Source organism: Tympanuchus pallidicinctus, unplaced genomic scaffold (genome assembly GCF_026119805.1).
Source record: "Tympanuchus pallidicinctus isolate F22 unplaced genomic scaffold, pur_lepc_1.0 scaffold34, whole genome shotgun sequence".
NCBI classification, from domain to species: domain Eukaryota; kingdom Metazoa; phylum Chordata; class Aves; order Galliformes; family Phasianidae; genus Tympanuchus; species Tympanuchus pallidicinctus.
In genome coordinates this window covers 1,396,180-1,413,535 of record NW_026294752.1, presented here as the reverse complement: position 1 = coordinate 1,413,535, position 17,356 = coordinate 1,396,180, and positions in this window count along the sequence as shown.

Sequence of the window (17,356 nt, the reverse complement as noted above, 5' to 3'; positions counted from 1 at the left end):
GCTAATTCACGTATAATACCGAAATGTCACTTCATAGGTGGTAGGTAAAGATCCAGCATTACATGCAGGTGCCTCCAAAAGTAATGCCTCCTGTTTAATTCTATGTTAGCTACAATGGATACAAAGAGCACACTAACATCGTTTCATACAGCACATTCTCAGGTACAAAACACCACTTTTTAGCACAATCACCACCATTATCTGTGGTCTTTTGCCAGCGATGAACAAGAGCCTGCATGCCTCATCTGTAAAAATATTCATGGCTGTCTGGAACATGGCTCATCTTTCATGTCACCTCACCACTGCTGATACAAACCACACATCAGTTCACTGTGCTCACATCCACTCTTTGGTCTCCATAAATATTCAGCAAGTGTTGATGAATGTTAGTGGGTGCCATTTTTTCAGCATGGAGGAATGCAGTGACATCTCTTTGCTTCATGTACACTTCCACGTCAGACACCATTTTGTCAGACTGTCCTGCTGCCATCTGCCACACAGAAACAAAGTGTAATGGAATATTAGTGGGAAGATTCAACCTCTACTGCCATATTATCAACATCTGCTTCTGATGTTATTGGCCAACACAATAAAATAGGAGGCTTTACTTTTGGAGCAGCACTTGTAGCATCATGCAACTATTATACTTAACATACATAACATCATACAACTATTCAACTTAATTGTGGACAAACGTATTTAGGAATGCTGTCTCATCCACAACAACGACAGATCCCATCCCATAACACCACTAGTTGTAGAAACACAAGTCCTTACCAGGAGTCTGGTATGATGATACTGAAAAAACGCATACACACACACACAGGCATACAGGAGAAAAAAATCCAAACTTCAAAAATCCGATTAGCTGAGATAGCCCCCAACAGAATTTTTAGCCATCCACCAAATAGTCATGAATTTTCTGTTTCATTTCATTTTAAATAAAATGGCATTAGGTCTGCTGAATAAAAAGTGGTAGATCTTTTCATCAACATTAAAATTTCAGCAGGGAAAAGGGCCACATTTTCCATAAACATTTAATCACAGTTGCAAGTCTGATTCAAATATTTAAAATACTGAGGGAATTCGAAACTGAAATTATGAATTTTAGAATGAAACCAGGAATTATAGAAGTGGTAAGTTTTCCCTGTTTTCCAAACAAGTCTGTCACACTGTAAAGACAAATTTGCTCATTTGCTGAATTATGAATACCTAAAAACCTTTGTAGGTGGCATATTTATGGGACACATTTGGAGGGGGAGGAGGGGAAGGTCGAGGGGGTAAGAAGGAATCTTTGTTATGATTTTCTGACATTGTGAGTTACTGCGAAACAAAAAGGAGGTGTTGCCCAATTTTCAGTCCCTGTTTATTTTCCTTTTCTTCCCATAAATTAATTCATTTCAAGAAGCACTGCATTCGCTCAAGATATCCACTTCAGATGTTCTTCACAAAACCATGCAACTGTACAAGAAGTCTCATTTTTTAGGGAGAAGTTTAAGAATGTTTAGAATGAGGATTTTCCAGTAAAATTTCATGGTTAGAATACAAGCTTGAACATTATTAAACTATATATATTTTTTTATCTGCACACAAGTTCGCACCCTTTTTTATACACACCCCTTTTTGTGGCTTGGAACTACTGCAAAGGACAGATGGACCTGGGAGGGGTTTCACAAGTACTGCAAATGGTCTCAGGCACTGCCTTTGTTTGCACTATTTTAAAACACAAAAATCAGGCAGGCAAAAGAAAAAAACGAGTTGCAGGTAAAACGCATGTATATATTTTGTACTGAGAGTGGAAAGCTAGTGCATGTGCAGTAACCCACAGTAAATGAGGAAAATATAATCTACTGTAACTTGTGCTGCCCTCCATGTCAGGCATATTTGAAATAACTGCTTGCAGCAATGTTTAGTAGTAGGCTGTGTTGATCTCAGAAGAGAAAAGAGATGATTGCAGGAGTTGGGAGCATGAAGCTGGTGTGCACTCAGGAGCAGCCACAGAGTTGCCGCAGCCAGACTGAGATTCAAAGCTACTGAAAGTACTATGAACTTGTAGTGCACAAACCTGGTGAGGACTTAGTCATGTCTGTAAGGGGCAGAGGTGTGCTAAAGGGTGAGGTTAGAGGCATCCACACCTCCAGTACTGTGTTCAGTTCTGGGCCCCTCACTACAAGACATAGAGGTCTCAAAGAGTGTCCGCAGCTGGGCAGCTGAGGGGAAGTGGGATTGTTCAGTCTGGAAAACAGGAGGCTCGGGGGAGACCTTGTCATTCCCTCCAACTACCTGAAAGGTAGTTTCTTCTCAGAAGAAAAATTTATTCTCAGAAAGAGTGGTGAGGCATTGGAATAGGCTGCCCAGTGAGATGGTGTAGTCACCATCCCTGGAGGTTTTTAAGGAAAGGGTGGATGTCACAGGTGTGATGACTGGATGGAGGGGTCACGTCACTCCCATTTACAAGAAAGGGAGCAAGGAGGACCCTGGGAACTACAGGCCAGCGAGTCTCACCTCTGTGCCTGGGAAGATCATGGAACAGATCCTCCTGGATGACATGCTCGACCACATGAGGGACAGGCATGTCATCCGTGACAGCCAGCACGGCTTCATCAGAGGAAGGTCATGCTTGACCAATCTGGTGGCCTTCTATGATGGAGTGACGGCATTGGTGGGTAAGGGAAAGGTGATCGATGTCATTTACCTGGACTTGAGCAAGGCCTTTGACATGGTCCGCCACCAAATCCTCATCTCCAAATTGGAGGGAAGTGGATTTGATGGGTGGGCCACTCGATGGATAAGAAACTGGTTGAAAGGCCGCAGACAGAGGGTGGTGGTCAATGGCTCTGTGTCCAGGTGGAGGCCGGTAACGAGCGGCGTCCCCCAGGGCTCTGTGTTGGGACCGGTGCTCTTCAGCATCTTCATCAGTGACAGCAATGGTGGAATTGAGTGCACCCTCAGCAAGTTTGCTGATGACACCAAGCTGAGCGGTGCAGTCGACACAGTTGAAGGAAGGGATGCCATGCAGAGGGACCTCGAGAGGCTAGAAAGGTGGGCAGGGTGAACTTGATGAGGTTCAACACAGCAAAGTGCAAAGTTTTGCACTTGGGCCAGAGGAATCCCAGGCATCTGTACAGGCTGGAAGGAGCGGTCCTTGAAAGCAACCCTGTGGAGAAGGACCTGGGGATCCTGATGGATGAAAAACTTAACATGAGCCAACAGTGTGCAAATGGTATCCTGGGGTCCATCAAAAGAGGGCTGGCCAGCAGGGATAGGGAGGTGATTGTCCCCCTCTACTCTGCTCTTGTGAGGCCCCATTTGGAATACTGCGTCCAAGTGTAGAGCCCGCAGTACAAAAAAGACAGGGAGCTGTTGGAGAGGGTCCAGAGGAGGGCCACTAGGATGATTAGGGGATTGGAGCACCTCCCCTATGCGGACAGGCTGAGGGAGCTGGGCTTGTTCAGCCTGGAGAAAAGAAGGCTGCCGGGTGACCTCATTGCAGCCTTTCAATACCTAAAGGGAGCCTACAGAGGGGAGGGAAATCAACTCTTTGAAAGGGTTGATATGTGTAGGACGAGGGGAAATGGTTTTAAGTTGAGGGAGGGGAGATTTAGGTCGGACCTCAGGGAAATTCTTTACCCAGAGAGTGGTGAGGTACTGGAACAGGCTGCCCAGAGAGGCTGTGGATGCCCCGTCCTTGGAGGTGTTCAAGGCCAGGTTGGATGGGGCCCTGAGCAGCCTGGTTTAGCATTAAACGTGAAGGTTGGTGGCCCTGCATGTGGCAGGGGAGTTGGAGATTCATGATCCTTGAGGTTCCTTCCAACCCTGGCCATTCTGTGATTCTGTGTGATTCTGTGTGGGCTGATGGTTGGACTGGATGATCTTAGTGGTCTTTCCAATTGTAATGATTCTATGATCCTGTGGGCAATAGTGTCTGAAAGCAATAAACCCCCTGAGGGATCTCTCAGGTAGTCCCTCTGAAGACAGGGTTGTGTCTTTGGGCACAACTAATGACCCTGTCTATGGATGGACTTTGCCTGGCCCCTGGCATCCTTCCCTCTCATAATTCCCAGGGCAGTGGGAGTACCTCCAATGCAATGGGCAGCACCCATTTAAGTACTACTTCAGAAACAAAGTTTACTGACTAGATCCCAAAGCTTTTCTCAAAAACTTGGCTCTTTAAAAGGACTCTTAACAAGAATTTCAATCTCCAACCACCCAGCAGGTCCCAGCAGTACTTCCCACTCGTTGGAGTGGCACTGTCAGCATGAGGATGGGCAACTCTGCATAGCTATTGTTTCTTAGGAGAATAAACATCTATCTGTGTTTGTCTCCATCCTTTTTGGTGCAGGATTCACACCTCTTAAAGTTGTGAATGTAAAACTGAGTTCTTACTGAGCTGCTTGAGGATGAACCAGAGAATGATCAATTCTACCTACCTGCTCTATGCAAACGCATATCCTTTGCACCAGAAAGCAGTACAATTTCCTGGCTCCCATCTTCTTGTCCTTTCTCTTGTTCCTCCATCCCCAAAGGTTTTTTTGGCTATATTTCTTCCAGTGCTGAGTCTTCAGCTCAGCTACCACTGCCATTCTTAGCACAAACTGAAGGTCACATGCATCCTTGACATAGGTGAGCTCATTGCACCACACATCTAGCACCTTCATTGGGGTGGTAGGGTGCTGTGTGTTCCACACTGAAGTACTTCTGTGCACAGCCCTCAGAACTTTGCAATGGAAAATGTATATGCTGCTTTTAGCTTGAAGTCAGCATAGTTTAGCTTACCACCAAATTCACAGGCAAAGCCACTTTTTCATATTTGGCAAAATTTACTTATGTGGTCAGTCAGATGTGTAAGTCAATAAAACAGTGTAGGGAAGGATCTAATTATCCAAGTTAGTGGTTGGATCCATTCTTCTCCCTTTCTGTGGGGAATAGCTTCCACTGAGCTTGGGTTCCCACACTGTGAATAGGAGGGAAGAGGCCTGAAAGTTTTGCACTTTCACAGTATACTCACTACTGACATTCTTCAGAGCTTCTGAATTACAGCTTTCATCTGCAGGCTTTTTGAGGACAGTCTTTATTTCCTTCTATTCATTTCTGGATGGATCTTTCGAAATTGTGCAAAATCATATTTCCTCAGGCAACACAGATAAATCAATACGTTCCCTTCTCCCAATGTTTTTGTACAGTTCAACAATCCTCCACGTTGCCATTTGTGTTTTTTCACTTGAGAACATGAACACACTTTTCAGTAATCATGCTAGTAGGCATTATAGAGTAAGTTCTGCAGAGATATTAACTGAGGCACAGGTATGTTCAGATTTACAGTCTGTGTTAGGGGCCATCAGACTTGTGTAGCTCTCATTGTGCTTGTAGGTCAGCTGAACCAACTTTGCACTTTGATGCTGAAAACATGAGCTTAGTTCTACTTGAACAACAAAGGGCAAGCAAAACTTGCACACCATGCTGTTCTGACTAAATGTAGAAAATCTAACAAGTCATCCAACTTCTGCGTATGCTTTTAGTGACAAAGCTGTTAAAAAATTCGTGTCCCACAGCAATCTTATTCTCTCATCCCTGAATTTAACATTTTCCATTTCAGCACAGGCCCAATGTAACGAGAAGGAATAGCAAAGTTTGTACTGCTGCTGCACTTGATCTATTTGCATAATGTTACAGTATGCTAGACAAAATGATCCATTATTCATTGCAAAGGAATTATCCAGTCATTCAATATATGCCAACAGTCAGAGCAAAAATATCAGTATCAAAATTTCCTTAATCCAAATCACTATTAACTTCATTATACTCTGTCACATCTTGACAAAGCTGCATTTCATTTAACAAGCTGTTTCTATCACCTAAGCAAAGAATTTTGGCAGCAGATAAACTGCAAGGGAACTCAGAAGACCCTGGAAGGGTTTTTGAAAGCTCTCATAAACACCCATACATACTGTACCATTCATTTTGCTGCTATTCATTGATCATTTTATGTGATGTAAGAGCTTTAAAAGGTTGCATGCCAGGGTTCCTGTAGCAGACAAGAGTGTGCTGGTTGCTATTTAAATGGGGAACAATCACTTTAACAAGAACAAAGATGTTATATTCTAGTTGTTTATATTTACTTACTAATTTTCTCCTTCTTAATGTAAAGGTTGTATAGTTTTGCTGGATTGGCTTGCTAAGAAATCACAACAAATTATTCTTTCTCCAGAACTGCATCAATCTCCTCCATTGAATTTCCACTCTCAGTTTTCCTCCACGTTTTTTTAGGCTTTGCCACTTTGCACTTTCTCTTATTTTTCCACCCCATAAATCCATCTGTTTAGTTTACCTGCAATTAAACAGCAGTCCATACATTTACTTGCTGCTGTTGAGCACTTGAAGCAAGCCACATGGAAAAAAAAAACCCTAGAGGAGTGTTATGAAGGTGCTGTTTGCACAATGACCACATCATATCTTCCTGCTTGTTACTGCTGTGGAATTCCCCTGGCAATAGCCGCCCCTTAGCCAAGTGACAGACAGACATGAAAATCCTCTCTTTCCAGGGGCAAGCACAGAGTATTCCTCATCACTGTGTGTCAGCTGCAGTTTTGGTCTCTGACATACACTGTACAGAATTTAGCAACTGATAGGCAGAAGCCAATCTCCCTAGCCAGAAGGGTTTATGTTCTAATTGCACCAATACATTCTGATAACATTGAAAGTAATACAGGATAGTCAAAGAAGTGTTCAGGATCTAAAGCATTTGTGATCCAGTGACATTTATGCTATAAAAAGGGTCTTATTCACTCTGGGGGAAATGGAATCTGAGTACCAGAGGCAGCTTCATACCATGAATCATTTGAAGTTGCAGTGAAGTCCTGTATTTATCTAAATTAGAAAGTGTTCAGTGAGGGAAACTTTATTTTACTGAAGAGTATTAAGGGATGGGATTCAGATGCGTAAGGCATTCAGTGCCATTTTAGATATGATTGAAGGCAGTCAGAAATGAGGAAAAGGTTTTGTTAAAAAGAAGTGTTTTAGGGCAAACAAAGACATGCTTAGATAAGGAATCTCCTCCTATTTCACTGGCTGTGGGGTTCACTGCTGTAGGGCCTGGCAGACCAAGCAATTTCTGCTTAGCAGCTTGAACTCTCTCAAGTTACATAATGGTACAAAAAAAAATGAGAACCCACTCACTCTGAGCTAGGAGAACTCAAATTCCCTTGCAGGTTTATGAACAAACTCAGTAGTTTTGTAGCTTCAGTTAAAAAACTGGCCTGTTGGTTGCTCTTAAGGAAGTCTCATCAGACGCACCAAAAACATCTTTTCAAATGTCAGAAGTTGTCAGTATAGAATAAGTTAACAAGTCACATTGCCAGCATTTTCTGTTTCTGGTCATACCAAACAGGGACAGACAGATAATCTTTTATTTTATTTTATTTTATTTTATTTTATTTTATTTTATTTTATTTATTTTTTATTTTTATTTTTTTTATCTATTTTGAACTGAGCAAACCCAGGCAAGGCAAGAGAGGGATTCACACAGCCACACGTAATGATAACCCCACAGGAATTACAAGGATGCTTACAGCTGGAATTATGACTCTTTGGTAAGGCTGGAGTACAGCTTGGGAGCCTGATTAGGATGAAGTAAGAGATGACAGAATAGTTTGATCATTTCACAGGGTAACTGATAGCGTGCGGTGGCAAAGAGGAGGAGGATGGACATTAAACGAAACAGATTAAAAAGCACTGCATTCAAATGTACAAGTATTATGCCCACACTGCAGGAGACAGCAGGAGGCAGTGAATCATCCAACATTTAAATCAACACCCCCTTAAAACAAAATGTATTCAGCTCAACGTGGGTATCTCCAGCGGGCTCCAAAAGTTCTGACAATGCGTGGCACAGGTTACTCACATCTCACTCTGCCCATAATGCAGCCACCATTTAGTAAGTAACTTGATTCAGAGACGTGGAGACTTTCTGATGAATCATAAAATGCTCAGTACCTCATTTAAGGGCTTTCTGTTACCACTGTAGCAATGATTTTCTGTACAAAAGGGCTTTCAGGGACAGAATGATGGGATGGGCAGTGGTGAGGAGAAAAATGAGAGGGGAGAAATAAATTCAGGGGTCCTGGAAATGGTCAGTGAAAGTGCCCTGGAAACAGCATGTATGTTCGCTCCATATTTTTTATTTTTTTTAAGGAGAGAATATTGATGAGACATTAATCAGATTGTTAAAAACCTGGCAGAATAAATGTGTCAACAAAACTCCTTTTTTACCCACATTCTATTAAAACACTTTGAAGGATTTCTATGGAAACAGTAGGCTGTTACAATGGGAAATACCCAGCATAACTGAAAATGTCAATCTTCCTTTCAGCAGTGAACTGGCCATAAATAGAGAGTCAGTGGAGCAAAACTGGTATCACTTGGAAGCAGAGCTTAAAGTGCATCAACAAAGGAATACTTACAGTCCAAGGCAAAGCATGTGATTGCCTCTGTGAGTAGCAACAGCACCCTGTTAGCAATAAGATATTTAATTACACTGTCTCTTATTTCTGAAGAGTGTATTTGGAGATATCAGAATACAGCATCTATTTGAATGTACCAAAAATGGTCCCTGCTTCTAATATTTGAGAACTAGGAGATGACTCCTAACACAGAACAAAAGGGAGAGCTCACGGATTGCCCACTTTCTTTATTTATTTGATAACTGATGACACTCCACGTCGCACAATCAGTAACATTGCCTCTGCCTCATCTACTGCCCACTCATGCCTTCTCTTTCACCACACCATTCTCAACGTCATTTTTAATTAACTCTTCTCGTGCCTCTCCTATTGCCCAGAACAGACGATTCTGCCTGAATTCAAAACCGAAACCTTAAAACCACGCTGTATTCTTTAAAACCCCGTAAATCAGGGAAGAGCTCTTGCTCTTTTTAGAAGACCCTCAGCTATGCACACTTCCCTCCCACACTCTTCCCACACACAGATTGTATGACAGGAATAGCTGCTTCCTAAAGCATGAAATATTATGAAGGCTCTTTTTAAATCTTAGATCATTAATCTCGCTTAAGTCTCTACATCTCCAGATCACATTAAAATGTCATGATCACGTTTTTGCAACGCACGAGGTGCGCTCCGAAAGTAATGCCTCCCATTTTTATCATGTTCCCACAACATCAGAGGTGAATGTTGGTGGTATGGCAGCAGGGGGTGAACTTTTCCAGAAATATTTCTTTACATTTTGTTGCTGTGTGACAGACGGCAGCAGAGGGGCAGTCTGACAAAATGGTGTCTGACGTGGGAGTCAGGCCTATGAAGCTGTATCATTGAATTCCTCCATGCATAAATAATGGCATCCATTCATATTCACTGATGCTTGCTGAACGTTAATGGAGACCAAGCAGTGGATGTGAGCACAGTGAGGTGGTGCGTTTCAGCAGTGGCAACATTGACCTCTGTCAGATTTCAGGGAACAAAGCAGGTAGGCTCTTGTTCATCACTGGTGAAAATGCGTTGCTCATGGTGGTGACTGTATTGAAAAATTGCGTTTTGTAGCTGAGAATTTGCTCTGTCAAATGGTGCTAATGTGCTCTTTGTATCTGGTGTAGTTTCCACAGAATTAAATAGGAGGCATTACTTTTGGAGCAACCTATTTTTCTGCTGCTTTTCACACAGAGAAAAAATAAGCACTCCTTCAATACTCAACTTGTTTAGCACTGTATTTATGGAGAACATTGGTTCATGCGCTTCAAGTAATTTCCAATTAACAACACAGGTTTCAAAATGGTGGCAGGAGATTTTTTTCTCCATCTCACAAAGGGTTACAAACAAAGCACAGACATGTCGTAAACATATTTTTCATGACTGCTTCTTAATGTCTGCCTCTGAAATCGTGGAGAGCCAGGCCACCTCTTGCTGATTTTGCAAGTGATTTTGACAAGTTGGGGTCAAGGAAATGGTGGCAAGCAGCATCTTGGGTAAGATCAGGCAGTGATTCATGGGTGATATACAGGGTAGAAACTACTGGTCTTGACTACCATAATCCTGTTGTGTTAGATTGGTATCACTGCTTAGTCATCAAAAACATGAATTGCTGTCAAATACAATAAAGATGCCTTTCCTCCCCCCCCATCTTTCATATTTCTGGCAGAATGGAATGCTTTTCACGTATGGACGATGAAATCTGGAGGGCCATGACATAACTTGAACAGAACATTGCCCGTTTCTTCTGATTGTTATTTGTTGATAAGTCCACTTAATTTAATGTGCCAAAGTAATAACAAGATGGAATTTAAGATAAGCATTCCAGAACATATTATTTAGGAATTCTGTGGGCAGTATGGTGTTTCATGCACTGTGTTGCTTGTTGTATCAGTAATGAGTTCATGACTAAATACCTTTTGGGCATTTGCCAAACTGATGGAATTGTGAAAGGCTAAGGAACTGCAAGAGTGACGGCCTGAAACTACGGAGCCCAGCAGTGCAAAAAAGATCAGTAGAGGATTTTTTGGTACCCATTGGGAAATTAGGCAATTACACCTGATCAGCGTCAAACTCGTGTGGACACACAGGGATTGAAGAAACACCGCACAATCACAATGCAAAGAATAACACAGAGCCATACTTCAGTACCTTCCAAAAAAACTTGTTTGTTTGAGAATGCTTTGAACCAGGTACTCCAGGTATGATATCCATCTTCGCATCACTAGTCTGCTTTTAAAACTTCAGTTGCTTGCTTATAATCAGTTGGAAACACAAAGATTTTTGTATCTTCATCAGTGAATCTTAAAACTAGTACAGTGAGTCAGTAAAAACAAAGAACAAAAAGATCCTTTGCAGCTAAGGAATTTCTTTTTTTTGTTTTTTCTTTTTTTTTAATGAAGTAAATTTTATCATGACTACATAAGGAAAAAAAGCAAATATGAAACGTGAGGTATTTTCTGAAAAGTATTTTCACTGCATAATGTGCTTCCTTATGTACAAGGAGGTAAATTCATTTAGATTTTTGCCAGAAAAGAAAGAAGACAACATATGCCATTTTATCATCGCTAGAAATGTCAGGAAGCTCTGAAAGTTTCAGGTAGACGAATGAATTTCTGCATTAAAGCAAACACCAGATTCTTGACTTACCACACTCTGCTCCATCAGGTCCAGTCTTGTAAACTAGCACTGGGTGAATAACTGGTCACCAGGGAAGGAGGCAGGTTCACAATTGACAATACTTTTCTCATGTCCTGAGTGTAAAATCATTCAGCATAATGGAAACATGAAAAATTGTCCTAGATGAAAATCTCTTCCTTTTATTGTAGTTCTGAAGAATAAGGACCTAGAAAGAGATGTAAATAAAGACATTACTAACAGAATCAGTTGCAAAGATTTCTGTCTGTAGGAATAAGTTTGAATCAGTTTTGCTGACAAAACTAATGGCCAATGGTAGTTGATGATTGACTGCTATGAAAATAGCTGATCCCTTTGTTCCTGAGATGACGATATGTCAGTGCTCTTCACATCAGAAGGCTAACTGTGCTACATGATTTTGTTTTGTTTTGTTTTCTTGGCAATATTACCAGAAAAGGAAGGGTCTGAATGAATGACACAGGACAGGCTACTTCTTGGATTTCCATGAGTATGGATGCACATCATCTGGGTTAAAAGTGCCTGATTAAAGTGTAGAATTATTTTCTAAAATTGTCAACCTGACCTGTTTCCCAAACCCAAACGCTTGCTGCTTTTAAAATGGCATTTTGGCAAATGTGTTTGTAGGACTGAAGTCAGTTTGAGAGATACACTTAAGTCGTTCTCATGCACCTGAACTAATGAATCCTGCTTACTACAGATGTGCCCCTTTTGTACCCTGTAAGTTCCTTCACTGCGTTAACCCGCTTCCTTCCCATTTCTCTCTTCCAACCCATCCGACAGAGATGTCATGTCCTACTGCCTTTCCAGCATGGTGCCAAGGCCTGAAAGCCCTGCAGACCAGGCCTGTAGTGCCTGCTCCTCCTGCTTCATCTTCAGTGTGCCTGTCTTCAAGGCTGGCTGCCCAACTCAGCTCCCAAATGATCATGCTCCCAAATCTACACAGAGAGTTCCATCTCTGAGAACTTGATTTCCCTGCCCAGCCTGGCCAGATGTAAAGGAAAGATAAAGGATAGGGGAGCAAGAGGGGAGAAATTTAAGACTGGCAGATACAGACAGACCAGGTACTTAATTCTCGTCTTCTCCCAAGGATAAGCAAATTAAAATAAAAATCAGAAATCTAGCACAGTGAGGGAGTGAATCAGAAGATGCTGTAATGCATTTTACTCAGACCATAGTCCTATGGGTACACAGCTATAACACAGCAGAAATGAAACACATTTAATAAGCCCTCGCCCCTCACCTAACAAAATAAAAAATAAGCGTGAATACAAGGTAATTCCTTGCTATCTGGTTCAATAAGAAGGCATCCACTGTAGCTCTAAAAGTTAGCTTTCTATGATTTTGTTTCAAGATACTAATAAAGGATTTCAGTATTTCTTTGAAATACCTTAAGACTTGAACCTGTTTCAGATACAGCTTGTGGTAAGGAATATTAATCAGGATGTAGCTGACTGATGTAATGAGTATCATGGGAGATGGGATTTGGTAAAAAGAGTTAATTGGAGTTCAACATGGAATTGGGGCATGATCTGAAATCTCGCTGCAATAATTCCAAGGCTGTTTGTGCATGCGTATGTGAAACCCGTGATGGCAGCTTTTCTTTGGGAAGTGTCCTTTTCATAATCCTAACACACTGTGCAGGAACCAATTAAAGTTCAGCGCACTGTTCACCAGAGAAGAAATTCTGGCATATAAACTCCTCCAGACTCTCTTAAATAATCTGGGACCAGTTCTCTCTTTGTCTGTTAGGTTCACATCAGGCTTTCCTTCCTTGGTAAACATCCTCAGTGGTGTGCTTAGTAACCCAATAAAAAAAAGAATAATTCCAGCCCGTTTGCATGAGCATTGGAGAGCAGTGAGCATGGGGATGTTGGAATGAAAAAACTGAGAACATGAAGCAAGAGTATGAGAGGAGTGGCTATGCAAAAATACCAAAATCCAATTTACCAGATGGTGTCAGAAGTAGAAAAAGAGGGAAAGAGAAAAGGGAAAAATATTCCCCAACAGGGCTTTCCTGAAGACCTCATGCTGCTGCTAACAAGAAAATTGCAAAATTCCAGAGGATCAGTGCAGAATTCATACTGTTCTTGCCAATAGAAATGTGAATGCTTGTCCATGGGCAGGGGACACACACTTATCTCCAAGCAAGTGTTACACTGGTATTTTCAAACCATCTACCCCCTCATAAGATAAGTTAAACAATGTGAATGAAAAACAAACAAACATTTAAAAGCCTGATGATAAGAACACAAAATATTCTAACATTTTTTGGTCTTGTTTTGTTTGTTCACAGCTAATGGCTTATTTGTTTTCACGTGGGGGCTACTGCTACTGTAAAAGCCATTTATAATTTTATCAGAATTTTAATAAAAGTAACTGAACACTCAAATCTCCCAAGCACTTTCAGTTATAATCCAGGGAGGGAGACACTTTTCTTAATGGCACTCAAGTGACTTAGCCAACATCAACTGTTTTTGTAACACTGGCCCCATTGTTGGTGATAATAAGACTAGGAGAGAGACCTTGGGAGGTAAACCACACATTTATTTGGTCTTTAAGATTTACTGTGGTCTTGGTTACTGTGTGATCTTTGTGAAACTCAAGGATGCAAAATGCAGTGCTTACATAGACCATGGCCAGCAGCCTGGACATGGCTTTCCCATTCTTATTTCTGGGAAATGAGACGCTTCTTGCACTCAGGTGTTTGGCCCCTGGTCCCGCAGTCCTGAGAATGTGTTTGGTGCTCAACTTCCCAGCTTATTTTCTTGGGCTGTATTCAGCACGGTGTAGAAGTGGTACTGAGCAGATTGCCAACTATGTTCAGGGGAGCTTGTCAAGTCCTGATGATACAATAGCCCCGAGCCAATTTACCTGTCTGTTGGACACAGGAGAACTGGGCAGGTACCCACAAGAGAGACTGTGACTGCCCCAGGAATAATCTGTGGGGGAACAGAAGAGTTGTTGTTGGTCTCTGATGCCCATTTCATCCAAATTAACTGGAGTCAAAGCAAAAAGGCTGCTGAACAGTGGGCTGAGCACTTCATATCTGTTCTGCTCCTCCCTAGCTATAGGGAACATAGGGGTAGGGCTGCATGGGACTGTGGAGACAGAGGGGATCTCAAGCCTTCCAGAAACCACTTCTGTGTTCGCAGAATAAGAATTAAGGATAGAAGTAGAAAAGTTGCACGCCCTGCATACTCACTGGCTTTCCCTGTTCAACTTTCTGGTAGTCATTCTCTGTTTTCTCAGTGACCATAAGCGGGCTGTGTAGTTTTCTGTTCTTCAGTCTCCTCATTGTACTTCTTCCAAGTTACCTCTTTCAGGGAGATATTATCAAGCTTATCTAATAATACTTGTTGAAAACTTTATGATTCTCTCCTGCAGGAAAGGAAAATGTTTCAAGATTGGTAGCTGAACTCAATGGCACAGCTTCTTGTTTCAGTCAGTGATAGATTTCTCAGACAGCTATCACTTGGGTTACATCCTCTGAGGCTCTGAAAAAATGTTTAGCCTGAACGTTTAGCCATTGTAAACACAGGGGAGAGGAAGCACAGAGGGAAAGAAGAAAATTCCACCCAAAAAGAAAGATAAAAAATAAATTCACCTAAATCCTAAATTCATTTATGTCTTACAACATAAGCTTTCTGGAAGCAGCTAGAAAATAGAAGCCTAAGCTGAAAGGTGTTCCCATCGAAGTCCTTTGATCAATGCCTTTTTTGGTTTGATTTGGCCTAATTACAATGATTTGAAAATCCTATTTTGTGCATATGCAGTAAAATAAGTGTCACTTTGGCCTCTTAAGAAAACTCCAAGTCCAGATAAACCTTGACTGTACACACACACACTCACACACATGTATTTCTAATTTGGCAGCTTTGTGAAGAATTTAGTATGGCTATATGCTAAAGGAGGCAGGAAATAAGAATTACCTATGAGTAGATCTGAGCCTTGGAAACCCCTTCTTTGTAGTACAAGATGGCATGAGTCCAATTCCCCACCTTGATATTTCCCTGTTGTTGAGAAGGACAATTGTTCTGGGGTCATCTCCAACTGAAGCCGATTTCTTCAAGCCCTCACTAACACACACCAGCTTAGAAACAGTAGCATATCATCACAGGGGAGAGGCTTTCAAATTTTATCACCTAATAGGATACAGAAATTGTTTAAAAGGGTTCAGGTGAATGCAAGTTTCTCCACTTTACAGCTTCTTGCAGCCTTTCCGCATGTGGAAATACACTTGGAAAGTTCCAGAGACAGAACTTTCACCCTCCTGCATGTCACCTTTGCTACAGCTTACAGTTTAAAGGAATGTGGGGGACCAAATCCTTACCTGACATTGGTAACTGTAGACAGCCCCAAATGGAGCACATCTACTTGCCTCTGGGACTTGCAGAAACGTGTGCCCATGCACCCAGCCCAGTGAGACAGAGCAGGTCAGAAATACGTAGGCTGAAAAATGCCTTATGAAAAAGTAGTTTGCAGCATCAGCTTGGCTGGCCATTTGCAGCAGTGGAAAACACTAGTGTTGAATTCTGGCATGAAGAGTTCACAGCAGTACTGTGCTGTGAGCTCTTAAAGCAGCCCAAGGAGAAGAAAAGAGGAGAGGAGAGCCTCTCTGCTTCACTTTCCCAAGACAGTAGTAATTTGAACAATGAATGCTGAAAGAAAAAACTTTGCTTTGGGCTTTTTGCTCATGTAAGGGTTTTGTTCTTCTCATTTCACATCTCGTTTCATACTCATTCATAGCACCTTGCCATCTGTTCAGTACCACTTATACATCGAGATCCATCTAACCCTACAAAAATGCAAGTTTCAACTATCTTTACTTTTTTCCCCGGAAGATGGATTGACCAAATTTGCTTTTGATTACTGGTCTTTGAACTTATTTTATTTAAGTGCGGTCATCTTCTGAATATATCACTCCGTAAATATGTCACAGTAGGGTTTCGTGTTTACTGTTTTCAATGACTTCCAGATCAAATTTATTTGGTTTGAAACCAAAAAGTTGGTACGTGTGCTTGGTTTTGGGCTAGGGTTTGTTTTGTTTTGTTATGGGTGTGTGCAATGGAACATGGACGGAAGCAAGACTAACCAGTGTTACGCTGTCGGCCATGCCTCTGGAAGTCAGGCTGACTCCTGCCTTCACTCCATCACCCACAAGAAGGATTTTACAACGGGGATTTCACTAACAACTCCATTTCTGACATGAGAGATGGGACAGTGTGCATTTTGCCTTCCTGTAGCCCCGATGGCACTTTGCTAGCAAGAGGACTGAAAAGTAATGACAGACTTTACTTTTGCAAGGGAAACGTACATATGAAAGTAGTAATACACATAGGGAACAGATCTGTTGACTAAGAACATGCCATTTTCACACAGTCACATTTCTGTCTGAAACCACACTTTATACTCCAGGCATGGTTCTGTTTTCTTCTGCCGTGGCAAAGCAGATGTGAAACATTTAAAATCTCTTAACAGGACCCAACCTAAGGCTAAATGACAAAATCCTAACAACATAATCCCTAAATTTACATCCCTAGCATTTCAAAAGATCTCTAACAGGATAAAAAAAATCTTGATAAATCAAAATTTTCTTACTGAAGAAAAAGCACAGAGCCATGACTCATCCAATGGTCAGTGAGGCAAATGTCCCTATGAACTCGTTTTGAACAATAAAAGTTTTTAAGATGCAATTTAAAAAATGCCTCAACTTCCCAGCCGTATTTGCCCACAGTATACTGGAGGAGGAGATGATATATATGGATTGGTTTCTGGGAAATCTCAGCCACGTCCCTGCTAATATGCCTGTTCTTCAGTCTGGGGTGGAGACCAACTCCCCTTTAAAGTCCTGTATTACGTTTTTCTTGTAAAGTGAATCAGTGATACAGTGGACACCTCAAAAAAAAAAAAAAAAAAGGTTGCATCTTGCTGCAGCAAAGACTTCAAAATGTAGTTTCTGCAGGAGAATAAGGCTCTTTTAAGGTCCCAACAGCCATTTCTTGGCCAAATAAAATACCCCTGGCACTGCAAATGTCCATGGTTAGTCTATGACAGTTACTCTTTTTCAAAGGTAATAAGTCTAGAATCTAATTTTACAACAGACCCTGGAGACATGAAGCAGAAATCCAACTACCCATATTTTGCAATCGTTTCTTGGCATGATCCATATGGTAATTAAAAACCCTTTAATGGAAATTACTGCCACAATTTGAAGGCTTCCC